This window comes from Meles meles, chromosome 4 (assembly GCF_922984935.1).
Source record: "Meles meles chromosome 4, mMelMel3.1 paternal haplotype, whole genome shotgun sequence".
Classification (NCBI taxonomy): domain Eukaryota; kingdom Metazoa; phylum Chordata; class Mammalia; order Carnivora; family Mustelidae; genus Meles; species Meles meles.
The window spans coordinates 142,620,500-142,629,621 of NC_060069.1; the positions used below are offsets into that span (position 1 = coordinate 142,620,500).

Here is a 9,122-nt window from a genome sequence, read left to right on the forward strand (position 1 = left end):
GACAAAGAATTCAATAGATTTGGGTTGAAAGCCTAAACAGCTGTATTTTGATAATGCCTATTCAACTTGGTCAGATATGTTAATTTATCCATGCACTTAAAATATTATAATCATGATTACTCACCAGACCACCAAGTATTGAATGTTATTATCCAGATATAAAAATTATTTTACATGGATTTAGATTAATATGTTCAATATAATTATTGTATAAGTGGCACCATCTTTAAAATGTAAAAAAATAAATGATATATGAGAATTAATTTCTTCAAGAAAATGCAAAAAAATGTGTTTAGATATCTTTATCTGAATATAAACTAATCTACTCAATTTAAGATAATGATACTAGTCAAGTCATGTAAATTAAATCTCTTTAAAAGAGGCTATTTAAATATTTAAATTAAATTATTTTTTAAAAAGGGGGAAAGAGAGAGAGAAACAGGGAGAGGGACAGAGGGAGAGGAAGAGAATCTTAAGCAGGCTCCATGCTTAAGACGGAGCCCAGGGCTCCGTCTCACAACCCTGAGATCATGACCTGAGCCAAAATCAAGAGACATTTAACTGACTGAGCCAACTAGGCACCCCTAAATTGAACATTTAAAAACTAAACATTTAAAAACTAAATACAAAATAAACTTTATTATTAATATATTATTTTTATTTATTTTATTTTATTATTTTTTTTTTACACTTTGACATGGTCATTACCAAGAATTTGAGTTAAGAGGAAAAAAATGTTAAAGTCGCTACAAGTCCAAGCTTCAGTTCTGTTAAAGAATCTAGTTGTGGCCCCACATGGAGTTGTTCATGCTAGGCCCCACATCAGCAAACTGAAACTTAACTGAATTTCTGTTCTTGGCTTTCCCAGAAAAAAAAGGCCTAGTTCCACCCATCAGCACCTATCTGCTCAGCACAAGCTACCTGACCCAAACCCAAGACATCATTTTGGCTCCATATAAGGAAAATAACTATGTTTTAACCAATTATTAAATGCCCAGCATAACTTCCTTGTCTCTGCTCACTTTGGTCTATAAAGTCTATCATATACAGCTCTCTAGAGTTCCTTTTTATCTGTTAGCTTGGATACTCCCTGTATCATGAGTTATTGAATTAAGCCAATAAGATATTTAAAATCTACTCTGTTGAATTTTGATATTTGATAGGTCCAAACCATCATTAACATGAAATAAAACTCATTCCAGATATTTTCTATAATTATGTTAGGCAGAAGCATAGCTCAGAAAAGACAAAGAATGAACTGCTCTGAAGCATTGAAATTGGAAATGATACTGGCTCTGGACCTGGTGTCGGTGAAGGAGTACTGGCTTTGGAATAAAACATTTATAGGTCAAAGCTGCCTCCACTTCTTCCTGCATCAGCCATTGAGAAGTACTTTGAGCCATTGGTTGCTTACTTTGTTTCTGATATAGGGGAATGTATTAGAAACATGTCTATCCTTCTGTTTTTAAAATTTTAGAAAATGGAGCACCTGGGTGATTCAGTAAGTTAAGCGTCTGTCTTTGGCTCAGGTCATGATCCCTGGGTACTGAGATTTAGACCACATCAGGTTCCTTGCTCAGTGGAGAGCCTGTTTCTCCCTTTCACTCTTCTTCTCCTCCTGCTTATATTCTCTCTCTCTGTCAAATAAATAAGTTAAAATTCTTAAAAATTAACCCTACTCATTATCAATATAAGGAAAAACTGAATAATCATCTAATTATTAAAGTATAAACTGAGTCTTGAAAAGAGAGTCTTCTGAATCTAGACATCATGAGTTAATAGTGATTTCCTTAAAGAAAATTGAATGATAAAGTCAGTTTATGATATCATATGTGAAATATGTATCTCCATTCATTTATTTAATGACTTATTTTAATTACCTTTGGAAATTTAATACTTCCTCTATTTTTAAATTTTGAGCAGAAAAGAAAGAAAGAAAGAAAGAAAGAAAGAAAGAAAGAAAGAAAGAAAAAGATTTAATCCACTTATCAAGAATTTAAAACAATGCAAGGAGCACCTGAGTGGTTTAGTCCCTTGGGTGACTGACTCTTGGCTTTGGGTCAGGTTGTGATGTTGGGATTGTGCAAATGAGCACCATGTCTGGCTCTGTGCACAGTGGGGAGTCTACTTGGGATTCTCTCTCTCCCTCTGCACTTCCCCCCAGCTTGTTCAGGCACTTGTACACTCTCTCTCAAATAAATAAATAAATCTTAAAAAAAAAAAAAAGAATTTAAAACTAGCAAATGACAAGAAAAGAAAGAACAGTTTTAGAATAAATTACATAAATATGAAGTAAACAGTTCCCAGATAAAGCAAAAGACCTCATGTAAGCTTTCTAAAATAAACACAGAAATACATCATTCAGCAGGGAGCCAGAGTTTCGTTAGAAACAGATATCACACTGTTAACTTATTCAGTAACATCAGGCAATGTGATGAGATGATGTCCTAAAATGACATCTCAAATAACAATTCAAAGCAACAAAAAAAATTCCTGGCTTTTGTGATGACAGAAAATATATTTTATAATTATCTGATATTTATCCAAGGAAAATAAAAAGGATAAATTCCATGATGAATCTTTATGACAGAGAGGGTCAGACCCAAAGTTGAGAAACAGTTTCATTACCTAAATAGCTAATTCTTAATAGATTATCGCAGTTTATAATTTATGTTTTCTTTGTGATAGATTAAAAATAAGTACCATTTTGATGTCATCAAAAAAATATTTCCAAGGACAGTACAAGTGAGCATCAGAATAGCAAATGCCGAAGCATGAAACCATTTGGTTTGTAGTTTTACTTATTATAATAAAGATTATTTTATCCACTGACTTTTATTGATTTTCTTTTGTGGAATGATCAACATAACTCTTAGGAAATGATGAGCACAATGTCCTTAATGGAAACTAAATGTAGGGTCAGACTGATCCTTCTTATTAACCAATGACTTTGCTAAAATCCATTTACTGTAGGTCAAAAAAAGGCAGCTGTCTGACAACATATATCCTGAAAGATGGGATATCTGCTCTTTTTTTGCTGTCTCTAGGACTTCACTCAAGCTCAGATTTAACCTGATGGTTAGAATTGCAAAATTTATAGCTTAGTTCAAATACACGTTATTTATCTACTACTAATGTGAATTCATGAAGTGCCAATCAACAGGGGGAAAAAAAATAAATATTTTTTAACATATTTTCCCATTTTAGGGGTCCTGGGTGGCTCAATCATTAAGCATCTGCCTTCTGCTCAGGTCATGATCCTAGGGTCCTAGAATCGAGGCCCATATCAGGCTCCTTGCTCAGCAGGAAGAACATGTCACTAGAGAAGCAGGACTTGAGCAAGAATTTGAAGAATGTGTAGGAAGTAAGAAGGAAATGGTGGGATTCTCCTGGTGATTAGCCGGAGTATTGAAGCACTAAAGTCAGGTCCAAGGGAGTGTGAATAAACATCAGCATCTGATTAAAGGGACAGTTTTCATAGGAGTGGATAAGAAGTAAGAATGGGAGTTAGAACGAGAGGGGGCTGTGAAGATCATGGAAAAAAAATGTTTGTCAACATGAGGGTGATATAAGCAAAGAGTATTTGGGGAAATTATTCTAGCATCTTTGTGAGGTATATACAGTAAAGATAGAGGCAGTCTTTTGTCTCTATGGAAAGATGAATGAGCATAGACCAGAGTACTATTTTTAGACAGCATTGTCTCCAAGAGTGGAGCAGAGCAAAGTCACTTAACACAGGTACTTTTACGACTTAGTGATTCTGAATAAATTCTGATATTTACTCAGACTCCATAATACAGTTATAGCTGTTCTATTTGTATTTCCCCAGTTATATGTATCATATTCTTTCCTATGAATGTCTGGGTAAATTTCTTAAATATCTGTTTTTTATGTCTCTTAACTGTGAAGTGATTTTAACAGCACTACTAGAAGAATCTTGAAAGGTAATTAATATTTCTTTAAGAGGAAAATAAAATTTTACTTCTAAGAAGTATTTGAGATTACCAAAATGAAAGATCACTATTACAAATTTAGCATTACAATAGCTAGAATGGAAATATAAAGAATACAGTGATTTATTTTATAAGAACACGATGTGTGAAATTAAAATTTTTATTGTATCTATGTCTGAATGAGAGCGATGCATTAGAGTAATAGTGTGTTATAATAAAAGTGTTACTTTTATTATCCTAAAACATGTTTCTGCTAAACTTTATTTAATCTGTTTTCTGTTCTTTTCAATTACATAGGACAGAATATATATATATATATGTGTGTGTGTGTGTGTATATATATATATATATATATACTTTTAAGATTTTATTTATTTATTTATTTGACAGAGAGAGTGAACCAGAGAGCACAGGCATGGGAAACAATAGAGGGAGTGGGAGAAGCAGGATTCCCGCTGAGCCCGGAGCCCCATGAGGGACATGGGACAGAAAATATAATGCTTATAGAAGAATTCAAGTAAAGTAAACAAATAAAAAACCACTTGATCACTATTTTTTTATGGGAGAAATGTTATTATCAGGTCTATTAGTTACACTTTTGGTTTCTATGCATTTATACCTGAATATATACGAACTGTAGGTAACCTACTTAAAGAAAGACAATTCCATCTATTTTATTCACTGCTGTATTCCTAATTCCTAGAAGCACGTTTGGCAGCAAATACATTCAATGAATAAATGGACGTACAGAAATAAAGAAACAAGTGCAGAGAGGAGCAACAGGTGATTTGACGCAGAAATCTCCCCAGGTATAGAGCACGTGACCAAGAGTACGAAATGTTGAGAACAACGTTGTAATACAATAAATTGGTGCACTTCATGTTTTTAAAGAAATGGACTTGAACATGTGAGGGACAAGACATAGCTGTAATGGGAGGGTGCAGTCTCTCAGCAAAAAGAAATTTAGCTGGAAGTAGAAGGGTTTTTTGTAGATACTGTACTAAAGGAAAGAAGGAAGTGTGTGAGAAAAATTAAGGAATCTCATGCAGGATAAAAAAATGGAAGTAACCCACCACCCAAACTCTATCAGTTAATGACACTTTATTTCAACCTAGTAAAAGACAAAGGTAAATATTTTATATAATCAAAATTTAAATAAAAAATGATTTAAAAATTAAGAAGCAAGGAGCATAATTAAATACAAAACTGATAGCACTATACATAGCTTCCAAACCGATAATAGAGCCTACACAGAACAATTACAGAGTCAAGTAATTTTGTGTCAGTAGGTTGTAATGAGGCAAAAAGAGCTAATAAGAATATGTTATTGGAAATTGTTTATGCTGAGAAAAACAATATAGGAAAATTAAAGAGAAACATAAAAATACATATATTTTGAGGGTGCCTGGGTGGCTCAGTGGGTTAAGTCTCTGCCTTCCGCTCAGGTCATGATCTCAGGGTCCTGGGATCAAGTCCCTCATCGGGCTCTCTGCTCAGCGGAGAGCCTGCTTCCCCCTCTCTCTCTGCCTGCCTCTCTGCCTACTTGTGATTTCTCTCTCTGTGTGCAAAATAAATAAATAAAATCTTTTAAAAAAACAATCAATACATATATTGAAATATATTCTGTAGAAATATAGAAAGAAATGTAAAAAAATAAAGAGATTAAGTATGCTTGATAACTATTAAGTCCAAACCCTTTTACTTTTCCAATATAAATGAAGACCTTGGGATCCTAAGTGACTGGATTCCATTCACATAGCTAGTTAGTGACTGAGCTGAGGTCTCATTTCATGTTTTACAATCTCTTTGCCTACTTCATGGTGATGAGTCAAAATTAAACTGAAAAGATATGAGGGATTTTCAATCTTAAGGAAAAGAAAAATCCCAAAATTTTATTTTCAGAACTTAATTATGCCGTTAATCCTCTCTGGGGCCATGGTGTTTTATAATTGTTAATAAATTTTGTTCTACTCATATGGATTGACGTTTCTTTCATTTTAAAATATAGGGATAGAATGCTCCCTCTCTAAGACAACACAGTGAGAGTTATTCCTAAGAAAAAGAAAGAATTGAGGATCGAAGAGAAATTTTGCTTTACTACCCAAAACATACTGGTTTGAAACAAGTATTTTGATGAGAAGCTTTGGAAAGCAAGCCACATTATTCTCTTTTAAGAATGCCTTCATGTTTTCATGGACTTACATTTCTTCAGGCTTGTTAATTGGACATTGTGATGAACTAAGCTGTGAGATTCCACTCATTTAAAACTAAATGACAAAAGCCAGAATGATTGTGCAGTGCCTTTGAAACAGAGGAACATGGGAGTTAAATACAAAATGTTGGAAGTTTTTCAGGGCACATTTTATTGTGTATGCTGTATTTCTTAGCTGCAGAAACTATAGAAACTTACTTTTGCTCTCATTTCTAAAATAATATCCATTTGATGTGATTATTTTGATTGATTTTTTTAAAGATTTTATTTATTTACTGAAAGAGAGAGAGCATGGTGGGGGAGGGACAGAGGGAGAGGAAGAAGCAGACTCCCTGCTGAGCAGGTGGGCATTGATACTGGGACCCTGAGATTATGAACTGAGCTGCAGGCAGACGCACCCAGATGCCCCATTCTGGTTGATTTTAAACTTAAGTATCTTGTCATTATTACATGGTTTTAAAGCTTATTTGATTATTAATGTAGAGTGGCTACATTGTCACAAATCATATTATGAATGGGGCATATTTATCTAAATATAATAATTTAAATAGGAACAACAGAAAAAAATTACAACCCAATCTACCTTTGGCACCTTTTATACAGTTTCATATTAAACTGACAGAATTTTAACACCTTTATAGAGATAAAGGAGGAAAGAAGGGAAAGTTGTCTTTGGAAATTAATCAAGACGATTATTAATTCAGACTGGAAGGAGAAATATGCTTGCATGATGAAGCAAATAGTGCTTAATTGAATGTTGAACTGTGTTAATGTTCTCATTTAAATTACACTATTCCTGGGGTACCTGAGGTTGGTTCAGTCAGTTAAGCACCTGACTCTTGATTTTGACTCAGGTCACAATCTCAGGGCCCTGAGATCAAGTCCCAGGTTCGGGTGGTGCTGGGCCCAGAGAGAGGTTCGCTCTTTTCCTGGAAGAAGGTGCCCAGCTGCCATGGGGTGAGTGTGCCTATTGGACCATTGTTGCTATGTATGCCTGAAGTACTTGAAATGCAAATTTGGAGAGACTTTTCATCTAAATGCTTGGCTGAATTAAGCACCTAATTAGGATGGTTTTTCAATAGGTTAGAGTAAGCATGCAATCGGTACCGGTGCTTTGATTTGGGAGGCCATATGGTTCATCTCGATGTATCCTAAGTAAAACTGGTACTAATTTATCTGGATCCAGTGTCCAAGAGTTCAGTTTCTGCTTACGAGCCCGACAACAGAACGGAGCCCCAATCATCCAGGAAAGGATGTAGTGGTATCTTTTGCTGATGTTGGACAGGTAGCCAAAGAAGAAGGAAAGTGTTTAACAAGACGGCAGACAGGGTCAGATCAAGGCAACCCCTTCAGGATGACCTTCCTTTCTTTGAGAAGCCGCCAAGCAGGTGATTTTCCTTATCAAACCAGTCTCTAGAAGAGCCTCATCTGAAGATAGCCCTAGCAAGTAGGAAGCACTGCAGAAGATCTGGGCCCTTGAGAATGAACTTGTTGCTCTCAGAACTCAAATTGCCAAAACTGTGACCCTGCAGGAACAGCAAAATCTCATCGCAATTGATTTATAGATTCTGTCACATCTGTTAACTGCAGCACCCCCCTCAGTCCCACCACTTTCCCCGTCCCCACCGTCCCTTCCCCTCCCTGCATCAAGGCTCCACCAAAACGTATCTGCTATTGACCCGATGAAAGAGGGAAGATGTGTGGAAAGAATCTGTGCTAGAAAGACTCTGGTTAAGAGCAGAAACCTGAATATGCTAGAGACCCTTAAAGATAGGAACTTTGTAGAACTTAGGTCAGTTGAAAGTTCAGAACAGGATATAAAGCCCAAACCGGCGGAAGCTACTGACCTGGCTGTCCTCCTAGCAGAGGCTCTGAAAAAGACATTTTCTTATCTATATCAAAAGGGATAAAAATACATTATATGTTTATAAAAAAAAAATTGGAAGGGGAGGCAAACCATAAGAGACTATGGACTCTGAAAAACAACCTGAGGGTTTTGAAGGGTCGGGGGTGGGAGGTTGGGGGAACAGGTGGTGGGTAATAGGGAGGGCACGTATTGCATGGAGCACTGGGTGTTGTGCAAAAACAATGAATACTGTTACGCTGAAAAAAATAAATAAATTAAAAATATATGTTAATATATATGTTAAACTAAAAAAAAAAAAAAGGATGAATACCCAACTTTTGTAGCAACATGGACGGGACTGGAGGTGATTGTGCTGAGTGAAATAAGTCAAGCAGAGAGAGTCAAGTATCATGTGGTTTCACTTATTTGTGGAGCATAACGAATGACATGGAGGACATTGCGAGATGGAGAGGAGAAGGAAGTTGGGGGAAATTGGAAAGGGAGGCGAATCATGAGAGACTATGGACTCTGAGAAACAACCTGGGGATTTTGAAGGGGCGGGGGTGGGAGGTTGGGGGAACCAGGTGGTGGGTAATGGGGAGGGCACGTATTGCATGGAGCACTGGGTGTTGTGCAAAAACAATGAATACTGTTACGCTGAAAAAATAAATAAATTAATTTTAAAAAAAAGGGGGATAATCAAGGTGAAATTGAAAAAGGAGTTCCAAAGTCTGCATCGAGACCACTTCAGAAACAGTGTTGTTTGGACCTCATATGTTGGAGTCCACAGGACAAATGAATGCTTTAACTGAAAATGTTTCAGCTTCCTAAAAAAAACAGTGAACTGAGAAAACTATCCCTATTCCAGTTGTCAGTTTCTGAGGGCTACTTGGGTAACAGAAATCAGCACTATTTAGTAAATACCTGAATTTAGTATTCAGTGGTCTCCTTTAAATCTAATTAGATTCAGCAATAACAAAGCACTCTAAGTTTGTGAGATTTTTTTTTTTTTTTTTGGAAGGTTAGTTCTGAAGTTGTCCACAACCCCTGTATTGAGACATAATGTGTTCTTTTTTTTTTTTTTTTAGATTTTATTTATTTATTTGACAGA

General features: G+C 35.6%; 1 pseudogene; it reads left to right on the forward strand.

The window, feature by feature from the left end:
- The first annotated feature begins 7,202 nt into the window (after positions 1 to 7,202).
- LOC123939680 lies at positions 7,203 to 8,842 on the forward strand (annotated as a pseudogene).
- Positions 8,843 to 9,122: the final 280 nt, after the last annotated feature.